This window comes from Mesoplodon bidens (genome assembly GCF_964165515.1).
Source record: "Mesoplodon bidens genome assembly, chromosome: 12".
In the NCBI taxonomy this organism is placed as follows: domain Eukaryota; kingdom Metazoa; phylum Chordata; class Mammalia; order Artiodactyla; family Ziphiidae; genus Mesoplodon; species Mesoplodon bidens.
Window position 1 is genome coordinate 9,460,231 of NC_138168.1, and position 25,168 is coordinate 9,485,398.

Sequence of the window (25,168 nt, forward strand, 5' to 3'; positions counted from 1 at the left end):
ACATTTTATTAATTAGTGTATAAAAACTGAATTTTTAAAACACTTTGGTCACCAAGAGTTCCTTCAGTTTTTGACAGGAAGTTTTATTTACACAGATTCAACATAAAAAAGAGAAACAATTGAACGGCACATTGTAGTCACCTGGGGACCTTTGGAAAAGTACTGACACCTAGGTCTCACCCTCCGGGATCTGGGATTTAATGGGGCGAGGCTGTGGCCCAGGCATCAGGATTTTGAGAACAGCCATACAATTTATTCTTTCATTTCTAACAGAAACAAATGGAAATTCAATCACTTTCATGTTGATACAATAATTATTTGGAAATTCACCCCCAATTCTCATTTATATTGCAGAGAGGAATAAGGGGAAATTTTCATACTGTCTTATACAAGTTCGGGAGAATTTTTAATGTTCAGATTGTAACTCTGATTGATTTTTTTTCCCCTTAAATTTTATTCACAGAGAAAACATTTAGCATCTGGTGTCCAAATGTAAATACTGGAGCTTTGATGAGGAACAATTACAGATAAACGTATCGAATTAAAAATATACATTCATTCATATCCCTTTTGTTCATTAATCAATTTCTTGGAATATATACACACCTTAGCAGAGGCCAGTAAAAGGGCACTTTGCAGAATCCTTTTTCAAAGAAAACTTTTGTAAGGAAAAGCATTGCTAACTTATATGCGTATCTTGTAAGTCTATATTTCTATACATTTCTTGGGCAAAGCCATCTACACTACCGTCGTTTACAACACTAAGATTCTTTATATTTTTATCTGTCAAGGTTCAGCTAAACTGTCAATTTGACATCAAAAAAATCAGGAAAGATAAATCAATTAAAACACATCTAGGGCTTCCCTGGTGGCGCAGTGGTTGAGAGTCCGCCTGCCGATGCAGGGGACACGGGTTCGTGCCCCGGTCTGGGAGGATCCCACATGCCGCGGAGCAGCTAGGCCCGTGAGCCATGGCCGCTGAGCCTGCGCGTCCGGAGCCTGTGCTCCGCAACGGGAGAGGCCACAGCAGTGAGAGGCCCACGTACCGCAAAAAAAAAAAAAAAAAAAACACATCTAGCTTTCAATTACACAAATAATAGTCATCGGAAAATGTCTATAAAACTAAGTGTATATAAAAAGGAGTAGTTTAGAAATTCAAATACTAAATAGAGCACAACAGATACTTTATTATAATAAAAAACATGATAACATTATTTCTGGCCATCTTTTCAAATAGGAATCTCTTTATGTATCTTTATGACAATCTCTCTCTCTAGTATCTCTTTATGGCAAAATAATTAACATATTTTATGGCAATCATTTACTTCTAACCTTTCTTCATTCTCAGACTCACAATCCCCTTGAAGGTAAAAAATAAATAAATAAATAGCTTATCTACATCTGGGGCAAATCTCTCTTGTAAAACAAAGAAAAATTCTTGTATTTAAATTCAGATCCAAAATAGGGCAGATTATTGGCAACTTAATATTCTAAAAGTATATATAAAAAGTTATTTATGCATTTTGCAACAGATACGGCCTTTTAAAAAGTCCCCAATAAATTCATTATTAAGTGCAATGAACTGCTATTAATTTGAGTGGAATCTGTGAATCATGTGCTATTTTTAAAAAGAACCACAGGGACTTCCCTGGTGGTCCAGTGGTTAAGAATCCGCCTTGAACGCAGGGGATGCAGGTTCGATCCCTGGTCAGGGAACTAAGATCCCACATGCCGCAGGGGAACTAAGCCCGTGCACCACAACTAGAGAGCCCACATGCTGCAACGAAGAGCCCATGCCCTCCGGAGCCCACGCACTACAACTAGAAAGAAGCCCGCACACTGCAACTAGAGAAGCCCGCGTGGAGCAATGAAGAGCCCGCTATGCCACAACGAAGATCCCACATGCCACAACTAAGACCCAACGCAGCCAAATAATTAAAAAAAAAATTTTTTTTAATTGTAAATCTGAAAGATGGAAGAAGCAGGCTCAAGGAAGGAAGGAAGGACGGACTACATATATACTATTTACAACTATCATATTTTCTAATTTACATCAGAATGTTTTTATTATTTCACTATTTGTATTTTCTACTCAATTTAAAAGTTTCAGTGTCTCACTTGAAGACAGTTACACATCATTCAAGAATGAATTAAAGAAGATGATCCAATAAAATTAATGCAGCCAAAACAAGTGTCTAAAAGGACAGTTCAAACTGATATGGCTCCTGTGGAAAGGGTATAAAGAGCTTTTTATATTTTACTTCAAATTACTCCAATGCCATTAATGATATATAGAAGGCAAAATACATAGCAAACTTAGAGAAGATAGTAGAGCCCAGAATCAAATCTAAAATATTTTTGCACTGTTTTAATATATACTGTTTTCCAGAAATAAAATATCACATAAATTGAGAGAAGACTGTCTTTTATTTGGGTCCTTACCAAAAGATGTTTATTATTTCAGAGAAAACCATGTTACAGAGCAATGCTGATCGTGGTACTTGAGTCACCAATATAACATACCTCTACAGTAGTCTAATCTGCAGTAGCTGCATTCATGACTATTTTACAAACAGATGCTAGAGACTGATTACTTTGTTCTGACTCACAGTATAAGAGCATCTAAGCTTTCACATACTGAAATACGTGCATTAATACCTAATTAATATAAAATATATATTTAAGTTATATGTATATTATATTGTTTATTAATATTTATTAATATATTACATTTGTGATAAATACAAATAATAATTACTTCTTTTATGTTACATCACTATATTAATTCTTAATTATACATGTATATAGGTATGCACACACATGTATGTGTAGTAGATTGTTTACTTTCAGTGTAGTAAATGGGGTATTACAAAACAATTGCTTTGAAAAAGGGTTCCCAAGTCTGACAGAATAGAGAATCACTAGTGTAAGTAAAAGAGACCAGGACTGAGGCCAGAAACCTGACATTTTAAAGGAAGAATAGGGAAGAAAGGAACAATGCGGAAAAGTAGACAGAAAGGTAGCAAGCACCTTGGGAAGAGAGTACTTTACCAAAGGAGAAAGAAGTCTGAACAAGAGGAGGTTGTCAGCATCATCAAATGGTTCAGAAGGGGCTGATAACTGAAAATAAGCTAATGGATTTGAAAATGGAAGGGCATTGGCAATATCGGAGCAGTTTCAGTATACGGTAGGTGAAGCAGAAATGATACTGCAGTGAATAAGAGAGTGAACAGAGGAAAAACAGAAACAGCTAGTAGAAATCTTTATAGTAAGGGAAAGAGAAATAAGGCAAAAGAACAAGGAGATGACAGGGTATAAAGAGGAGGTTTTTGTCTGTTTCTGGCTTTGCTGGTTAGGCTGGAAAAGACCTCTGAGAGGTTAATTCAAACTTATTTTAGATACCAAGTCCCCCGATTACAAGTTTTAGGGAGTACTCTCTCCTACAAACTGAAATGCTTATAGATGATGAATTAAATGCTATCTGGAATTTGATTCAAAATAATGCAGGGGGAGGGGGAATAATTAGATTTTTTTTAAAAAAAGTAAAATACGATTAGCCATGAGTTGTTAACTGCTGAATCTGGGTGATGGTACACAGTGGTTCACATGCTCTCCTTTTCTGAATATGCTTAAAACTTTCCACAATAAAGTGATTTTTAAAAGAAATACTCTCCAAGGAGGCGGAGTCAAGATGGCGGTGTGGGAAGACGCGGAGTTCGCGTCTCCCCACAACTAGGGTGCCTGCCAGCCGCTGGTAGGGGACTCTGATGCCCAAGGAGACGGGAGGAACCCCAAAGCGAACCGGCGGCTTGCAGGAACTTGGTTCACGAGCCCGGGGTCGGGCCTGAAGCTCCTGCGGTGGGAGCTCTGAGTCTGAACCACTGGACTAACAGAGAACCTCAGACTCCAGGGAATATTCATCAGAGCGAGGTCTCACGCAGTTCCTCATCTCAGCACCAAGACCCAGCTCTACCCAATAGCCTAGGAACTCCAGTGTAGCATCGACATATATACACTACCGAATGTAGAATAGATAGCTGGTGGGAAGCAGCCGCATAGCACAGAGAGATCAGCTCTGTGCTTTGTGACCACCTAGAAGGGTGGGATAGGGAGGGTGGGAGGCAGGCTGAAGAGGGAGGGGATATGGGGACATGTGTATGCATATGGCTGATTCACTTTGTCGTGCAACAGAAACTAACACAGTATTGTGAAGCAATTATCCTCCAATAAAGATCTATTAAAAAATAAAAAATAAAATACTCTCCAAAAGATGCTCAATTACTTTTCAATTTTCTATATAATCATATCCTGCTCTCTCTCAAATGTCAAACTGATGATATTGATTTCTACCACGGTAAATAACTGAGTTTTTTCTTAGAAATGATTATACACTAATTGCTGAATTATCTCAATTTCTCACTTAATCTTCCGTCTGGTCACAGCAAGCAATTTCATAGTCAACTAGATGAAAAAAAGAGGTGAAAAAAATAGATGCAATCTGATCCCAGAGTTCTGGGTCACAAAGTTCAAAAATCTATCCCCTAAGAATTCGATTGGACAGTATCCACACTATAGCTTAAAAAGAAATGCTTATTTTCTAGCCATAGCTTTATATAAAATATCTCTGAAATCACCTCTCAATTTTTAAACTGCACAATACTGATAGAAAAAATGAATTCTGAATTAAGAGGTATTCCTGAATTAAGAGGAACTATCTTTCCAGTTCTGCCACTAATTTGGCTGTATGACCTCAGCAAGTCTCTTAACCTCTCCAAACCTCAGCTTCCTCAACTTCTTGATAGGAATTGGAATTAAATTAACTGGGGGGTAAGGTCTAATTCTAACTGTCCAGGCTCTAGGTCTGGTCTACAGAAAACCTGAACACACAACTCCAGTGGAGGATGATCTAGACCAGCGGTTCTCCAAGTGTGGCCAATGAACCTCTGGAGATCCCTGAGACCCTTGCAGAGAGTCAACAAGATCAAAACTATTTTTAGAGTAATACTAAGACATTTGCCCGAATAATGCACAACCAATGATGGGTAAAACTTCTACCACTTTAGCTAAACTCAAGGCAGGGGCACCAAACTGTAGCAGTGGTCAGTGCTGCCACAGTACAAAGGATGCTGCCTCGTAAGAAGACCTCTGATGCGCACCTAGAGATGGTCACACTTAGTGAGGTCAGGCAGAGAAAGACAAACACCATACGATATCACTTATCTGTGGAAGCTAAAATAGGACGCAAATGCACTGATCGATGAAACAGAATCATGTACAGAGAGAACAGACTGGTGGCTGCCAAGGGGAAGGGGAGTGGGGGAGGGATGGATTGGGAGTGGGGGATGCACAGATGCAAACGATTATATAAGGGATGGATAAACAACAAGGTCCTGCTGTAGAGCACAGGGAACTCTATTCACTATCCTGTGATAAACCGTAATGGAAAAGAATATTGAAAAAAGACTGTGTGTATATATATATATGTGTGTGTGTGTGTGTGTGTGTGTAACTGCATCTCTTTGCTGTACAGCAGTAATTAACACAACATTGTAAGTCAACTATACTTCAATAAGAAAAAGAATATCTCTGATAAAGCAGTAAAATGTATTGGTTTTATTACATTTTGATCCTCAAATACACATCTTTTTAATACTCTATATGACAAAATGGGGATTGTGCATAAACTCCTTTCACTGTAAAACAAGGTATGATGTTGCCCCAAGGAAAATATTTCCGGGAGTGTTTGAGCTGTAACCTTCAGGAACTGACTCTTTTTCATGAAACACTATTTTCACTGCACAGAATGACTAACAAAACCTTGGTTATTCAAGCTTGAGTTTTTGGCAAAGGAGGTTTTGTTTGTTTTTTGAGTGAAGCCTGTCACATCGAGGAAAGCAACTGACGGTACTTGTTGACAATGATAAGATTCAAGTGAAAGCAGAATCTCGGAAAACCCACATCTGCCACCTTGAACATAAAACAGCTTACGCTGTTTAAGCGTAAATACTTAAAAGACTTTTCTGATGAGATCAAAATATATTACATACATTTCGAAGATCTGCATAATTCAGTGGAACAGTATGTTCCAAATGACCATTACACCATATTATAAAATCACACATGGGTAAAAGATCCATTCAAAGTGCAAAACTGAACAATGGATTTTAATGTAACAGGGTACAGAAAATTCACTGATATGGCTTAAAATTCCACTTTGGAACTTAAAGAAATTACCACTTGGTTAGTGGTGGTGAAGGATCGAAGGATATACACACAATTAACTGAAAAGGTCAAGTTAATATTTCCTTTCCCAATGAGATATCTATGTCAGGGAAGAGTTTCTTCATACACAGTTCAACCAAAAAAAAATAATGCAACAAACTGAATTCATGAGCAGATATGACAACCCAGCTACCTTCTATTAAGTCAGACATGAAAGAGTTTTACAGAAGTGTAAAATAGTGACACTCTTGTCACTAATTGTTGTTTTGGAAAATAACCATTTTCCATAAAATATGTCATTTCTGTTAAAATGCATATATTATTGTTTTTAAAGACTAAATATTTTTAAAGTTTCTAATACAGTAAATATCCACAGGTATAACCAAGTAGATAAGCAAAATCTTTACAGAGTCCTCAATAATTAAGAGCGTAAAGAAGTCCGAAGACCTCTGACCTCTGCTGATCTACATAAAACTTCACCAAATCATTTGCTGGCAGTGCATACTCTCCAGTCATTCACCATCTAGGATGAGTAGTGGAGAATGAAAGAAGATACACATATATTACATAACTGGTGATGAATACTATCATACAGGTGTACTTCCAAACTGTAAACTGGGGAAAGCTACTTTGAAAGATTTAATTCAAGCAGGTCCTGAGAGATGGGTAAGCCTGACTAAAGGAAAGTCTTCCAGACAAAGGCCTGTTTGAACACGAGTAAGGAGGTGGGAGAACGGGGACATGTCTGCGGAACAGGTCAGTGGGGCCAGAGCGCAGGACAATGGCAGAAGTGTGACGAGGACTGAGGTGGAAATGTGGGCCAAGAGATCAGGCCTCAGAGGGTTTCAGATCCCACAGTGCAAGTCTGCACTATCCAATGTATTAATAAAGGGCTAACAGGGATTCTTATTGAGCCAGGGATTATTACAATCAGATTTCTACTTTGAAATAGAACGCTGACGGCAATGCACAGGACAGACTGTACACCAGGGAAAGGGCCAAACATAGGGAACTACGTATGAGAGAAAAAGGAGAGAGGCCTGCACTCGGTCAGAGGGGGACGAAAGTGACGGCCCACCTTCCAGAAGTGGAACAGGGCTTGGCAACTGACAGAATATGACAAGTGAAGCGGGAAAATGTGAGTAAAAGTTCTGAGCATGAACAGTTAGGGTAATGAGGGTATCCTAAGGGAAACAGGAGGAGAGACAGTTTCTGCGAGGAGGGCTCTGAAGGAAATATGTGCAATTTTAAGATGTCTATGGAGCATCAATTTGGAAATGCTGGTCAAGATTATGCAGAAAGAAATTTGGGGGGAATTGGGCTTCCCTGATGGCGCAGTGATTAAGAATCCGCCTGCCAATGCAGGGGACACGGGTTCGAGCCCTGGTCCGGGAAGATCCCACGTGCCGCGGAGCAACGAAGCCCACGAGCTACAACTACTGAGCCCATGCACCACAACTACTGAGCCTGAGCTCTAGAGCCCGCGTGCCACAACTACTGAACCCATGCGCCACAACTACTGAAGCCCGCGTGCCTAGAGCCCGTGCTCCGCGACAAAAAAAGCCACCGCAATGAGAAGCCTGCGCACCACAACAAAGAGTAGCCCCTGCTCACCGCAACTAGAGGAAGCCCACACTCAGCCACGAAGACCCAACGCAGCCAAAAATAAATTAATTTAAAAAAAAAAGAAATCTGGGGGGAATTCTGCATAAGAGTCAGAAGCATGGAGCTGATCTAATTATCAGAAATAAGAACAGAGCAAGTAGAGCAAAGTGCCACGCACAGGATTTTATGAGACGTGAACAGTAAAGACGTGGGCCGACAAAATCACACAGTAAAAACCAAATAGGAAAAACCGGAGACCTGGGAAGTGCGTGACCACAGGCGCTCAGAAGGAAGAATTCAAGGAAGATTAGTTGCTCAGTAGCTGAAGAGGTTGGAGAAGAAGACTGATCTAAATGAGGCCACTGGGTCTATTAATTAGGCGGTTACAGAGTAGTCTCTGTTGAGCGTTCAGGGATAGAACACAGGTTACAATGGAACTGGGTTCACAGCCTCATTAGCAAGGTATTAGGCACAGGAAATAAACATTTCACCCAGGGCTACATGGAAATTATGTTTTCCAAACAACAGCTCGTCTGCCTTCCAACCGTAACAATTTCTTTAAAAAACTCTCACTCTAAACTTTGCCTGTTATTTTCAGAGAATATAGTTCAGACTCGTAAAACACCAATTTTAGCATTTAAACAGAACATTAACATTTACCTAATAAATTTTATGACACAAAAAGAATTTACTGCTGTGCTATATATTGAACCTCAATCTACTGCTTAAAAGAACATTATTCTTAGTCGAGATAAGCCTACTATAGTACATTTTAGTACAAATTCAACAAATAGCATTGGTTTAAAAAAAAGAAAACCATTATCCAATCCCTCTTTATTAACAGTAGCAAGCACAATATGAAGTCACACTTAATTTAGGCATATTTATAGGAAATGTGTGTTTAGCCAAACCCATGTTTATGCAAAGGTAATATGTGAAAGATCCATACTTGTTAGTATAATCTAGAAAACAATCATTTGTTTTACAAAAAGATTCTTCCCTTTACAAAAGAAGTCACTATCGGGATCCTTTAAACAAGAAGCTTTCCAAGGATAATAAATATATATATATATATATATATATATATATATAATTTAGTTAGTTATTTAATTTACACAAAACTTTACAGCAATACATTTGTTTAAAGCAAATTAATGATGTAAGTAAAAGGGGTAGTTGTTCAGGGGTTGAAAACGCATCCAGAATGGTTTAGACTCTACTGTCCACAAAGTCCCCCTCTCATCAGTCCTAGAAGAGGCTGGAGCCCTCTGAACAGCAAGAACCAGCGGGTGGGGACACCCAAGGTTGTTGCAGAGAACCTATTCGCCCTGAACTTGAAATCAAGCAACTGCTGCCCGAGTGTCAGGGTGTTACCGCCCTTATTTAGACAGAGAAGGAAGAACAGCTTAATCTGGGAGGGTTTGTTGACTCTTTAAAAGAACACACAGAAAACGGTAACCTAGAATTCCAAATCGGGCAAAGGCTCTGGATCCAGACCACCTGAAGGTCCTCAGCCCTGCCTCTCACTATGTGTGTCACCTTGGCAAGTTACTTAGACCTCAGTTTTCTCAGCTGCAAAATGGGGTAAGAAAAGCCACCACACGGGTCACCAATTAGAATTAAATGAGACAGGGACTGTGAAGTCCCCAAAGTGGTGGCATATCACTGGCCCTCAGGAACTATTAGAACTGTGCTGTTCTAGGGTCGTTTGGGGCCACTCCTTCAAAACACTGTCATAATATATGGCCACCTTCCACTGTTCAAGCTTGCTGATGTACTCAGGTGTCTGTATGTCCCGAAAGTAATCTAGGTCCATCGTAGAATCGTAGAGAACAGTAGAATCGTAGAGAATAGGACCAAAGTGCATGAGATTCTGGACCAGTTCCAGAAGCACACTTTTAATAAATAACAGACCACCTTCTGACACACTAGCATTCTTGTATGCAGCCGTCAGACTATCTCCATTTTTGCTAATAACTCATTAAAATCACCAAATTAAACTAGTTTATAAATTCCTAACTTATGCTGCACCCCCCCCTTCAAAAAAGCAAACTTATCAGTAGAATCTATCTCTAGAAAATACAAAATTCTGACTGCACTTTTTTTCTCTGGCTTCTAAAACATCTGAAGTGAATCTGGTCATATGTTCAAATTCATTCAGTTCTCCTCCTCCCCTCCCCTCAAGCACAACAGATACATAAACCGCCTTGCTGTTCTCATCTTCAACTCAATAATGATAGACCAGAAAAGCAGAGAAACTAATTCATTCCTCTTCAAAACACATACACATGTATACTTTGCTCTTCCGCAAAATACCAAAAGGATAACAGACAGTAAATCTTGCCCACAAACCAAAACACAGCTGCTTCATCTAATTTTAGAAAAAAAATAACAAGGAACCAGAGAAAAGTTCTCTCTGGAATAACTCAATCCTCAAATCAGGGAAATTCAAAGAGCATAACAAGGAAAAACCGACAGCCTCAATTCTTTCCTGCGGGATACTAATTCTATCAGCATCAAATCAAAATAAACAATATGTTTTTAGAAGATTCCACAGAAGTTTGAACTCTCTCCTTTTAAAGAAAGAAAAAGGCCCACTTACAGAAGAATAAAATCTAAATGCATGATTTCCAAGCATAGGTGCTATTTTGCTTACTCCGAACCTTTTTCTGTTTTCCACCATACTCTTTTAAAGACAAGCTGAGAAGCTTCTTTGTTCCAAAAAACAAAACAAAAAAACCCCAAATATAACATTTACCTGTAGCCTTTATTTGTACGGTCAAGTCTCACAGCCAGGTGCTGGTTATTGATTAATTTGCTCTCCTTTTCTGGAAACTGTGAACAAGCCCCAGTCTAGCTGCTGCTTAATCTGAGTAAAATCTTGGACTCTTTTTCCCTGGAACCCTCAAGAGAAGACATATAAACTATTCTAATTGTTTTGGGGGTAGTAATGCTCATACACTAGGGACCTTCATACCATCTCTTTAAGGAGAGAAACGTTCTTCTTTAGTAATCCTCAGGAATCTATCCAAAATGAAGAGCATGGATTTAGACTTTTAGCCAGAAATCAGATTAACTAGGTAAAACTGGCATTAGCAGAAGACAGTTGAATAACAGCAAACTGCGACAGATTTATACAGAAATTTAATGTGTCTTTAAAAGGACTTGGGGAGGAAGAACAATTATGTCATAAGAGTCTAACTTCTATGAACTGTGTCCTGGTGTTCTTGCGCTCAGGAGTCCAGGTGAACAGGAAGTATAATTTCCAGAAGGCAAGGGACTTTTTTTGCCAAAATATTTTAAACTTAATTATTAAAAGAAATTTTTAATGAAAAACATTTATTCTATCAAAACAAGACTACCTGATGAAGAAAGTTTCAGAAAACCTCATTAAGGCATAACAACATATTAATAAAAGTGCTTTATGTTAACCGACCTAGATTATGTTTTTCATTGGGTTACATGGATCATCAAATTTCCTGAAATAACTGTTTGATTAAATGAGAAAGTGAGGGCTTCCCTGGTGGCGCAGTGGTTGAGTCCGCCTGCCGACGCAGGGGACACGGGTTCGTGCCCCGGTCCGGGAAGATCCCACATGCCGCGGAGCGGCTGGGCCCGTGAGCCATGGCCGCTGAGCCTGCGCGTCCGGAGCCTGTGCCCCGCAGTGGGAGAAGCCACAGCAGTGAGAGGCCCGCATACCGCCAAAAAAAAAAAAAAAAGGGGGACTTCCCTGGTGGCACAGTGGATAAGACTCTGCACTCCCAATGCAGGTTGCGTGTTCTATCCCTGGTCGGGGAACTAGATTCCCCATGCATGCCACAACCAAGAGTTCACATGCCACAACTAAGGAGACTGCATGCCACAACTAAGACCCAGAGCAACCAAACAAATAGTTCAAAAAGGTCTTAAGATCTAACCGAGCATTACTTCTATATTACTGCTACGTGTATAGTCATTTAAAAATTAAATATAAGTAGCTCACTTCCAAATGAAGCTGGTTAATAAGCTGAAATACTCACTACAATTAAATTTAGGTGTGAAATTTAACACTGCATTGTCATCTCAAGATAAATGTTATGAGCTCCAAATAAGCTTAAAAGAAGAAAGAAAATCAATGAAGAGATTCTGGTAACCGATATTTCACTTCCTTCTACCATATGCTGCCTGGTTAATCCGAGCAATTTTTTGTTGTTATTGCCAACACCCTCCCAAAGCAGAGGATGAAGAAAAGGTTTCAACCAGTGGTTCTCAAATGTTGGTACACAAATAAATCAACTGAGAAGCTTGCTAAAATGCTACTGCCCATGCCCCACCCACACCTCTCTGACGTGTTTTTACTAGTTCCCCAGCTAATTCTTGGTACGCACCTAAATTTCAGAACTACTTGAAACTGGTTAACTTCAAGATTTCACCCAAATCTCCAATACATAGCTTTTTTCCTTTTGGATGAACATTCCACATTAAACATGGAAAAGAAAAAACAGCCAAAACAGTAACAATAATAATGCACACTAGCTATGTGCCAGTGTGATATGTGCTTTCCACGTATTAAGTGTCTAATCCAGTCCTCACAAGAACCACACCAGGTAAGTAATATTGTAGCCCCCATTTTACTAACTGAAGCCCAGAGAAACTAAGTAAGCTGACCCAGGTAGTAAGTGGCAAAACCAGGATCCCCTCACCTCTGCCTGTCCTCTTACCCTGGAGGTGGACAAGCAAGCACTTATGCACAAATGCAGCTCTGGAACCTGGGGGCTGGAACACAGAGGCTCAGCCTGAGGGGCCAGTAGCTGGGCAAGCACTAACGCCCCATCCCCCCAACTCCCACCGCACCCATCCCTCGCTCACCAAGCCCTTCCACCTACATGGTGTGCCGTGACATACTGGGGGCACGTCGCAAGTCTACCTGCACTCTTCCCACATGAGTATCTACAGCCACATGCTAAGGACGACAAGGGATCCAATCCCAGCTCCACCAAGTACTGGCTGGGAGCTTGAGCGAGTTTAACATCCCTGTGCCTCTCTCTCCTAAGACACGAGAGTCTTAATGCCAAGTGCACTGAAGTGACATAGTGATTTTTTTTTTAATGCCTTCTATTTATTTATTTTTGGCTGCGTTGGGTCTTCGTTGCTGCACGCGGGCTACTCTTCGTTGTGGTGCGCGGGCTTCTCATTGCGGTGGCTTCTCTTGTTGCGGAGCATGGGTTCTAGGTGCGCCGGCTTCAGCAGTTGTGGTACAGGGGCTCAGTAGTTGTGGCTTGCGGGCTCTAGAGGGCAGGCTCAGTAGTTGCGGCGCACGGGCTTAGTTGCTCCGCGGCATGTGGGATCTTCACGGACCAGGGCTCGATCCCGTGTCCCCTGAATTGGCAGGCAGATTCCCAACCACTGCGCCACCAGGGAAGTCTGACATAGTGATTAACTGAGCTAATGTACATAAAGTACTTGCTTGACATAGTACCTGACACACAGCAAGAGCTCAATAGACAACAGCGGCTACTAAAATTATACTTTGCCAACCCACTCTCTTACGAAAGCCAACCTATCAGTCCTGGGTCCCATTTACTTTCTCTCAGCCTTACTTCCTGAAACTGTGATAAAAGATGGAACATATTCTTACTTATCAGGAAGCAATTGGTAACAGTGCTGTAACTCAGTGGACTAAAGGCCAGGAGTGGAATATTTTAGAGCAAATGAGGCTTTTAGTAGCCCTCAAATTGTACCACTTTGACAACTATTTCCCAACTTTAGGGTCAGCCCTGTTAATCACATACTAGAATGACGAGTCTATAATTAACTTAACTCAAAACAACAATAAAATGTCACTCAGTACAAGGACTTGGTTTTATCACCTTATCGTAGGCACTCAAAACTGTGCCCGGCCCGTGACAGACACTCGAATATTTGTGAAATGAATGAAGGCATGAAGGTACCCACAGAGACGCACCTCAGCTCGTTAGCGAGTCTTTACAAACGCAAGCATAGTAATCAGATCAATTTCAACGTGCCAAATAATAAAACTTATTTTCAAAATTCCTCTAGAATACTTTTCTCCTTTTTTAAAACTAATTGTTGGCTTTCCCTTAAAAACACTGCTACTAGAAAAGTTAATTACCAACCTCGACTCCATTCATCTATTAAAAATGTTAAAGTAGTTCCATAATACTACATCATGCTCATCTTCTACCTTACATTAAAAAAAAGAAGAAAGTGTAACTACATATTTAATAATTATCACTTTAGTTATCCTGACTATTCAGAATTTCCTGAACCATCTGAATTAAGTCCATAAAATGAAATAAGTCATTGCTGAGAGGTTAACCCTTACTAAATCTAGGAGTTAGAGATCTGGGGGAGGGAGGGATCTATGGGAACACACAGATAGCAGTTCCATTCTCAGTGATGCTTCTAAGCAGCCTCACATGTGACCTTGAACAAAGTACTTATTTTTTTTGTCTCCATTTTCTCATGTGCAGAATAAGAACAGATTTACCACTCTACTTCATCAAGTTGTTCTAGGACCAAATGCACATAAAATGATTTCCAAAAGAGTGAAGTGTCATTCATGTGGGGTGCTAACTTCTGACATAAACAGCTTCAGGTTTTAAATGGATGTTTCTGTTTCTCTTTCTTTTCACATCTGTCCTACTCCTATTTCCTATATCCAAAGATCTGCCAGAACAGGGAAGAACCAGCTCCCATCAACAGCTATATTTTAAACACAATGAACCATCAATAAATATTTGTTGAAAAAGATGCTCATCCACATATAACGACATTTTTAAAGTCTGTGATATATAATACCCTACCTTGTAAAGGTTAAGCAGCAGGTTACCTTCAAATAAAATAACAAGTGACGTAAGGTACATAAAAGATGCCTGTGGTTTTGCCAGGACCACCACCTTGCTTTGTGCACATTACTCAGCAGGCATGTGAGTATCACCTAAGGAACGTGCTTCAGTATTTTGGTTTCACTGGAAGAGACACGCTTTATAAATAGAAAAGGACTTCCCCTCTCTTCAACACTAGCAAGGTTTCTAAAGATGCCAGATCCGTTCTTCTGGCTTTACTTCCCATACTTCAGTACTCACAGGGCGAACTTTTGCTGGACTTGTGGTCATTTCTCAAACCACTATGTCATTCTTACACTACTCAATGAGAAAAAAAAAAGCTTATTTTTGAAAACCATGTACTTATATTTTAAGATTATTAACAGTCCACTAAATCTGTCAAATAAAAGCATAACTGTTTTAAATGTAGAACATCCTGGTTCCTCTGAACATTATATAATGCCTCAAAAACAGAATTAAGCTTATTTCACTTTAGTTAGTTCTTGATTATCTATACACACACACACACACACACACACACACACACACGAAGGCAGATGTGATACAGATCATCCATTAATAATTTACATTAAGCCCTTGGATGATGGTTTTGTATTTACAGTTGAATATGAGTATCATTCCTAATAGTTCAAAACAAAGACACACCTGTAACAGAAGTCACTCAGCCTTCCTACCATTTTTCTGTTCATTTACCCAACTACATTCTACTGCTGAAATGACTCCTCATGTGCTACAAAAGATGGACTTTGTGTGCTCACTTTGTTCTCTGGGTCTATTACAGCTCAAGGGACATTCCTGAAATAAACACAGGACATTAAAAAAAAAAACTGTCCTGATCTAACAGGTCACAATTTAATCATAATCTGAAAACCACTGTTCCCCTTAGTATTACACAGTTAATTATGTAATATTTAAAAGGCAGCTACTGCATTTATAGGCAATAACCTATCTCATTTTTAAGTTCTACCCTAACAAGGTACATTATATTATTCACTTTAGCTACAGTGAAAACCAGTGTTACATTACAGCCTAATTTTAGTTCCTACAGCCCATCAAAATTAAAAGTGCACAATATGTATAATATTCTGGAATTGACCCCAGCAATGATAAAGCAACATCATATCACTGCTCAAGGCTGTCTACTTAAGAATGAAGAAACAGACACAGAATTCAAAATTAGTTCCGAGCCCCATTCCTGGCCTTTCTTAATGTCACTCCTCTGTACCTTGTTCAAACCACCAGTTACATTCTTTAACACAATACCAGTTCTGCAGGTTTACCAGAATAGTCTACCAATTGCACTGAGATCAAGGCAACCTGCTCTGGTGGAAAGGACTGAGGTTTTATGGTCAGAAGACTTGGGTGTGAATCCAGACTCTCCCTGGAGCTACATGACCTCATGACCTTGAGCAAATATTCAATTCTCTGAGCCTAAATTTCCTCATGTGTAAAAAGGACAAGACCACCAACCCTGAAAATTATTTTGCAGATCAAGTTCCTCAGTTAGTGTTCTGATTATGGCAGATGCCTAATAAATGGGTGACGATCTTATCCTACTAAAGGGCCAGTCACATTACTACCAAATATCTCATTGTAAGGATCAAAATTAAACTGTATGAGATTTATTACACTTGTCATACTTTTTTCAATCTTTTACTTAAAATGTTTTAATATATAGAAATAAAAAATTCACAAAGGTTAAACATCTTTATAAAGCTGACATTTTACATAACAGACATGGAGGTTCAATTATCAGCAGACTGAAAATCAGGGTTTTTTTTTTAATGTCTGGGGTGCTTATATTTATTCAAACCTCACATAGTCAAATTTTTTTTAAATTTTAGTTGTATTTTTAGAACCCTGACACAGCCCGTTGTCTAAACAATGGGCTACATAATACACCACAGTCTCCAGGCAAGGTCACAACAGGATGAAAAAAGAGACTTCAGCTTCTCTCAGATTTCCTGGCCACTGTTATTTTAAAACTTGATCACACAAACATAAACAGAGAAAAAAATCCATTTCAGATGAGTTTCATGGGTTATGATACTTTTAAGACCCTGCATGAATTTACATTAAATATTGCAATAGCTTATTACATTTTTCTTGTCCATGTATCCAGGCACTCATGAAGAATATATGTATAGTATATATACTTTTAAATATTACATACATAGTGAGTTTTTAATCATAATCTTTTCTTAAAGTTGCTTATCACTTCCATTACTCCCTTTTAGTTTTTGAAAACGAAAATGTAACTTAAAAAGCCAACAGTTAAACAGCATGTCACACAGAACATACAAATGCAACAGGCAAACCTGAATAAGACTAAAATAACTTCTGTTTATCACTATGCAAGTAATTCTGCACAACTGAAAATACTCTAAATGAGATGGATATTTAAAAGTCAACGAGTTACTTTAAAAGGCTGCTTTGTTTCAAGCTCCGGCTATAAACCAATTTGTGGTGCTTCTAAAATTAATAGTAAAAGACACCAAGGTAATTTTTTCACTAAACAATTTCCAATGCAAACCACAACCCAAGACATCTAAGTTTAGTTAATTTGTACAGAAATGTCCTTTTGCTGCCAACCTTTGTACCATGACCATTACCAGCCCAAGTTCAAGATTCACATTTTATGGTGTGAACAGTGCTCAGCTAAATCTTAAGAATATTAATCTTTTAAACTCTCAAACCCTGACGACATTTAACTATATTGCATCCACACCGCCAGAACATAACAAGGAAAACTTTTATCTACCATGTACAGCAGCCTATTAAATTGGGGCAGTGTTCCTAGCTCCTTATATCTGTAGATTAGGATTTAGCATTCCTCCACTACAAACTTCACCCCAGATAAAATGTAACACGTTTTCTAAAGCTGTATGGAAATATTTCTGACACGGATGTTCTAGTAATAACCCTATCAAACTATTTTCTTACCCCAGAGTTTGAGCATTTTAATCGTTTTAAAGAGTTCTGGAAATTAAAAAATGTAAAAACCTCTTGTTCAGTAGCAGATATATAAATTAACGTACCCAAAGCACTAGACCAATTAAAGACTAAAAATACGGCTTTATACAGTCCCAACCTGGGCTCCTACAAGATTAAACTAATTGGGACAGCAGTTGATCCTCACATCCCAGAACAAAAAGCACTATTCCTGCACTGAATTTTAAGCCTGTTTACGAAAGAGAAACTATCACGGGGCGTCCAGGTCAGAGCTGGACACCTGAGGGCTCAGCTTCTACCTGGGAGCCAGAGAAGATACACGAAGGCATCCTGCTGGTAACTGACTCTTGAAAGGAGACTCTCATTGTCCTGTGGAAATGAGACCACCCTGCGCTACCGGGAGCCGCCGCCGCCCGGGCCCACTCATCACCTGCTTCACCCGCGGCGTCCCCGGGAGATGAACCAAGCCGGCTCGTCTGCCCCGGGCGGCGGGAGGAGGCCCCGAAGCAAGGCCAGGCTGGGGGAGCGAGGCTCCGGGAAGCGGGGCCCCGGCGCCGACGCCCCACCGCGGGCGTCCCGGGGCACTCACCGGTGCGGACGCGAGGGCAGGTGCGCGGCGGCGGGGCTACCTGTCGCCGGTGAGGCGGGGCGGGGGGGGGGGTGGATGCGGAGGGCGAGGAGAGAGGGCGACGACGCGGACCAGCACCGGGACGGGGCGGCGGCGGCGGTGACCAGTCTCCGGCTCGCTTCCTGCTCGGACAGATCCCGGGTCCGTCTCCGCCCGCCGGCCGGCAACCAGCCGAGTCCCCAGCCCCGCCGCGCGCACGTCACGGCTACGGAGCGCCCAAGGGGGCGGGGGCGCCGCGGTCCGGCGGGCGGGGCGCGGGCGCGCCGGGAGGGGGCGCTCGACGCGGGGCCGCCCCGCCCGTCCTCTCGCCGACCCACGGCGCCGAGCCTCCGGGACCGGGAGGGCGTGCGGCGGCGCGGGGAGGAGCCGTCCCGGGCCTGGCCCACAGCCGTCGTTCCGGCCCCCCGCGAAACGGCCTCCTTCGTGGGGGTTATTCCTCCCGGCGCCTGCAGCGCACCCCCGTGGACTGCGTGCGGGCAGCGTGAACCGGCCGCCGCGGGAATCCGTTCCGGGAGGGGGAATGTTGTTCGGGCAGGGGGCGAGGCGGCGTCGTTGCGGAGGGAGGGAGCAGGCGCCCCGGGCTGGGCTGCCCTAGCAGAGTAGTAACCTCCCTGTTCCGCCTTTGGGAGCGGGGGTGGGGGGCGGTGGCTGGGCGGGTCTGAGCGGGAAATTTGGCATTTCTTCGGCCCTCCCGCCGCCGCCGTATATACTGATTAGAGCCCAGATCTTCTCTTGTCATTTAAGTTTTACTGTTTTTATAAGGGACATACCTGTGAGTCATATTTGAAAGTGAAATATGATGAAAACATATACTGCCTTTACGACAAAAAGAAGCTTCTCTTAAGAAAATGAAATGGTGATTGACTAGAAATGCTAAAAGTCTCCGCTGAAAAAAGCTAGCCGCACCTACACAGGAAAATTACCCTGAGAACATTACCCCGGAAACATTCCAAGCAGCAACGGGAAAACTTCAGGAAATCTACAAGATTCTGATAGGGGACAAGTTTCAGTTATTCAGATGTTCCACAGTTCTCTCGGAGGAAAAGCTAAGTTATGATGAAGTATATTAGCAGACAGTTAAAACAATAAAATATTAAGAATAAAGTAGGGAAGTAAAAAAAAGAGGAAGAGAAAGCAAGAAAGGAAATAATTTACAGCAATCTCAGGAACGTAATTCCAGATTACCGGGAGGTAAATCTTAAGTATATAAAACTAGATTTCAAAACGGATCGGAAAAAAAAAATAAGAACGAGGAGAGGATTTCAATTCACTGCTTTGACTTCATTTCTGATTTAAGATTAAACGGCTTAGTCAGACCAATAGAAGCCCATACAGCTTATTGTGAGCAACGACTTGTGATTTTTTTTTTCTCTCTCTCTCTCTCCTTCCTCCTCCACTTCCAATTCATTACTGAGACTCTGCTTCTAGCTCCCCACCTGTCTGATGATACTCCAGTTCATAGCAACTACTGTCTTGCTTCAGGCCACCATCATTTCATGTCTCGCATACCGCTATAGCCGCCTAGCCAATTTCCCAGGCTGCAATCTTGTCCCCTCCTAATCCAGTGTCTACAATACCTTCAGATTTATATTTTATAAAATGAAAGCCTGATTATGTACTCCTCTCTTTAAACTCTTACAGTGGCACTCCACTATCCTTACTATAAAGTCCAAACTCCTTAAGATGTCTTACATGATCCTTCAGCCGTTTTTGTTTGGCTAGCACAGTGGAGATCTCTTTTGTTTTTTTCTTTTCATTGAAGTTGAATGCCTTTTCATTGTTCCCCAGTTCATTACCATTCTAAACTCCATAAAGCTGTCCTAAACCAGACTTCCTCACACAGTGTTACCTCTCTTGGGAATCACTGGCACTTTAGACCACTGGTCTTAGCCCTGCTTACCTGTCCAATTTCACTTCCACCCACTGCCGTTTTCCATTTCTTGTACTTTACATTCAAGCCATTCTGAAGTGCTTGCTCTCCAGAACAGACAGCTATGCTATTTATTACATTGGAGTGTCGCCAGGCTAGATCCAATTAATCCTTCAGAACAAAGCCTATGGGTCCCCTCCAAGAAGTTTTCCCTAAGCCCCTTATTCCAAACCTTAGGTGTGATTTGGTGCGCTTTCCCATCTCTCTCTTAGCACCCGTTGCACGTATATCTTCCAACACTTATCTCACTGTCTCTATTTTAGTGTACTTACAAGTACCTCCCACCTGGACTGTAAGCTCCCTGAGGGCAGGGTAGGGGACTCGTTTGTCTTTGTGTCCCTAGTGCCAAGCATGGTGGCTTTCACATCTCATTTGAACAGTGCCTACCATTATTGTTATTGAATAAATGGTATAGATGGATGAACAAACAGCAAGAGAATAGACAACTCTAGGAAACTGCATCCATGTCATTAAGCATGGTGGATATAACTGTATCATATCTGCTGCCAAAACTCATCTTAACAATTTATTCCATATTTATGTTTGTAAGCTTTTCAACTTTGCTCTCACCCACTAAATATTTGTAAGACTCTTTCCCCAGTCTCCTTGTGCTAGCCCATGGATTCCTAAACCGAGATCCACGGACCTCCTATCATAGATGGGGGCTCCAAGAGCTCCCTCAGAAATCATATGCAAAATTTCATGATCTGGTTCCTTCATTTTTACAGGAGTCAATATCGTGGGTATTTAAAGTCTCTCTCCACCTTCCCTGGCTGATACCCATTTTAATAGCTTCAGCTTGCATCTTTGTTGCCAACTCCTAAAGTAAGGCAGGCTGAAACCCACACAGGAACTCACTCTCTTTCCTCTCCCAGCTGCCTCAAGTGATTCCCTTGCCAATCGAGTCTATTACAATCGTGGCGTTACCATCCACTCATCTCAAAAAGTTGTGGTCTCTTAAGTTACCCCGGACTCCTTCCCTTTCTCACCCCTAGTGGTGGAGGCACTGAATGCAGTTCATTCTGTGTCACACATTATTTCTAAGCTGTTGTCTTACTCTCCATCTTCCCCGAGAACAGGCCATCATCTTCCCTTGTCTGAACTGTTGACATTGCCTCTGCTCACTCTCGTCCTTTAAAGGGTTACCCCACCCCCAGATCTGACTATGTCATCGACTATGTCATCCCCTTCACCAAGTCCTGGTGACTTTCAGGTCAGTTAAAACTCATTTAGATGGTATACAGAATCCTTCACAATCCTGAGCCCACCCTACTCATAGGAATTCAAACACGCCAAGCCCTTTCATGACGCTCCTCCCAATATTCAGAGCCCAGTCTGACTATTTTCTCTGTCCTGACTCGGGCAGAATTGGTTTTTCTTCTCCCTGTTTTCCAGAGCACCCACTTCATAGGTACCTATACTGTAGCACTTATTAACTGGTATTATAATGATGTTTTTATATTTGTTTCTCACTGTAACAGCTCTCCAGAAGGTTGAGCTTTTTGATGAGAAATTGTGCCCTATTACTTTTCTATCCCTAGAGATTAGCACATTGCCCGCCTCATTGGATTAATACTAATAATAGTGCCGACACTGAACGAGTGCCTCCTGCGTGCCAGCACCGCACCACAGGTCATCCCACTAAACCTTCACAGCCCTGTGAGGTCATACGATGAGCACCGGCTTTGTGCCTGCGTAATTTCTGACCTCCCATCCTATGTGCGGAGAAGCCTTAATTTTGAGTCTTGGTGGGAACAGGGCCCACTTCACAGTTTGGCCAAAGTCCGTCTCCCCACTCTCTGGCAACTAGGGTGAAGTCATGGCATGGGACCCAGGTTAAGGCAATTGGATGCCCTCACCTGAAACCTGGAATCTGCATAAAGCGATGCAAAGATGCAGAGATAATCCCCAGTGGTGTGGATCATTGTGGCGACCGGGTTCTGGTTGTGACAGTGCCAACAGTAATAGCCCTGCCCATTTTACACACTGAGTTCACCATCCCTGGGGATTCTGTGAGCTACATGATTTTCTTCCAGTACATTCTTTTTCTGGATAAGTTAGCCAGAGTTTATTTCTATTGCCTTCAACAAAGAACCCTAATTGACACAGAAAATTCTGTCATTATCCCCCTCTTACAAAAGAGGAATGAGTAGGTGTTCAAGTGTTTATTTAATGAATAAATGAGATATTTACATTATAGCTTCTAAAAGAAGTTTTGATCATTTCTTTAGTTATTAGCAAGTTTGCACTAATGGTAATCATCTGGAATTTATAGGGAAATAAAGTACAGAGAATAAGCAGGTCCCTGAAAAGATAGTCTTATGATTTTTTTCCTTAGGGTATATTTTAGCCCATCCTCAGACACCATCAACATCCATATCTCCCATACTTTATCAGGAAAAACTAATGCTTAATGTAATCACTATAAAAGCATAGACCATTTCTTTAAAAAAATTAAATGATGTTTTAAACATCATTCCTGAACTTACTCTCTAGAAAGAAAGTAGGCTAATATATCTTAGAAATATTTTCTATATAAAGGGCAAAAAGTAAAGCTGAAATGTCATTTATCAATAGATGCTTTAAAAAAAATTCCTTAACCAGATCAACACACATTTCATCGTTCTAGCTCCCGGAAATTTCTGTAACTATAGTTTTTCTCTCATTTAAACTTCCAGCTAGTTTTTCCTGAATTGTCATAGTGGCATTATCATTAAAACTGAAACCATAGCACAAGTCTAACCAAAGATCATCACCTCAAAGACTTTAATGAACTGTCAAATGTCTTAAAAATAATATTTCATCTAATTTGCCATATCCTGTGATCTCCAGCTCAAGTGGGGTAATTTGAAGAAAGGCAGAGGAGAGTCGATTTTTTTTTTTTCCAGACTTCATTGGGTCAAATGTAACCTAACCAACTTGTAGAAAAAAAATTTTTTAATGAGTGAAGGCCATTCTGGAGGTGCAGTTTTATATTAAAACTTACTTAACACGAGGTGAATAACGTGAAGAGGAGCCAGGGTCCAGGCCTGTGACCTGTAAAGACAGTTAATCTTACTGAGACTCAATTTACTCATCAATAAAATAGCAATGATAATGATACCTCCTCCTCAGGGAAAGGACTGAATAAGATAATACAAAAATGAAAGCATTTTGTAAACTAAAAGGTTTGCAAACAGCATAATACCAATCCGAAGTATAGATCATGTAAACAATAATAAATGTAAGAATACATTCCCATATAATCTTGAACTTGTTACATGCTAGAAAAGTTTGAAATATGTTTGAGCAAGAAAAACGTAAATCTTTAAAAATAAAACCAATGCTAAAATTTATTTGAAATTAGCTTTGTATTAAATTTAGAAATTAGTATAAGTCAGTTATGGAGTTTCTTTTAGGTCCAGTTTTGCTGAAATCTGAATGTTAAAAAAATCCATAAATATGTATATAAAACAGATAACTTCTAAAAATTTTCCCATTCTAGAGAAGTCTTCCTGCTATAGCTATACAACTTCCAGGAATATAATGAGAAAAGTAGTTGATTTATCTATTTTTGTTGCACATTATGAATAAATGATTACAGTTGCATTTATGGATATTATTTAATTTAAAAAACAAAATGTACAGTTTAAAGAAGGTTTGAGAAAATATAAAAACAAGCTTGAATTAAATTTTGAGAAAGGAAACCGTAAATATATATTTGTTAAAGTATTCAGTGACACAATTCAGAAAGGTCAGTTCTCCACAGCCTACATAAATAGTCCAGAAAAATACACCAAAAAATTAATGGTGTTTAAAATCTTCAAGATTGTATTTTTACATATTAATCCCAATTTGATTACAAGTTAATCATTTTCAATGACTTATTGATCCTTATTTAGATGTTAATATCATAAATATGTTACAGCCCTCAGGTTGAATTTAATGTCCACTGGAATATCCTGTGCAGATCTCCACATTAACACACTTCCTAATAATATAGGATGTTTTATTTACAAGTCTGTGAGATCACAGAGCTCCTACCTGTCTTTGGACATCTAGAGCTGGCTGGGACATAAAAGGCATGCATTGAAGAAATGTTTGTGGAATGGAACGGAGCTGAATGCACTTGAGCTTTGGTCCATAGTCTTGACGGTAGAAATCCTTCAGAAATGAACATTTTAAAAGCATTTTAGAACTTTGTTATAGAAGAGAAGCGTTATAGTACTTGAAACTTAAAGCACTATTACACACATAATTAAATATTTATTGAGTTGTAACAATACTTATTTTTATTTTTACCAACTCTCCTTCAAATTCAGATGGTTAAACATCATGTTGCTGCTATGATGTTTGTTAAACAAATGAAAAGGTTGGTAGTGGCTGGCTTTCTTGCCTTAAAAATAGTAGTATCTTGAAACAGATCAAGGAAGTATGAAGTAACCGCTGAGGACTTCCCTGGTGGCGCAGTGGTTGAAAATCTGCTTGCTAATGCAGGGGACACGGGTTCGAGCCCTGGTCTGGGAAGATTCCACATGCCGCGGAGTAACTAGGCCCGTGAGCCACAACTACTGAGCCTGCGCTTCTGGAGCTTGTGCTCCACAAGAGAGGCCGCGATAGTGAGAGACCCGCGCACCGCGATGAAGAGTGGCCCCAGCTTGCTGCAACTAGAGAAAGCCCACGCACAGAAACGAAGACCCAACACAGCAAAAATAAATAAATTAACTAATAAACTCCTATCCCCAACATCTTCTTTTAAAAAAAAAAGGAAAAACAAGAAAGAAATTCTCTAATCAAATAATAGAACTATTATTTAAAAAAAAGTAATCTCTGACCAGGAAGTATCTAATTAAATATGTGTCAGAGTTAAATATTATCCTACAGTTAATAATAAACGTGAGTTTGAAGTGAACACAGCCTTAAATGGATTCACAGAGTAATAACCTGTGTTCATTCACTTATGCTTTTTTGAGTTTAACACATGCTTATTATATCAGTCAGCCT

The 25,168-nt window shown here is 40.4% G+C and overlaps 1 protein-coding gene across 1 annotated transcript in view; it reads right to left on the reverse strand.

Moving 5' to 3' along the window:
* The window catches only part of MYO6 (myosin VI), a 141,830-nt gene extending 123,382 nt beyond the window's left edge, over positions 1-18,448 (reverse strand). Inside the window, exon 1 of the mRNA XM_081251099.1 lies at positions 18,217-18,448. The gene's annotated coding sequence lies outside the window, so the exon portion shown is untranslated. The remainder of the gene's footprint in view (positions 1-18,216) is intronic.
* Between the last annotated feature and the right edge of the window lie 6,720 nt (positions 18,449-25,168).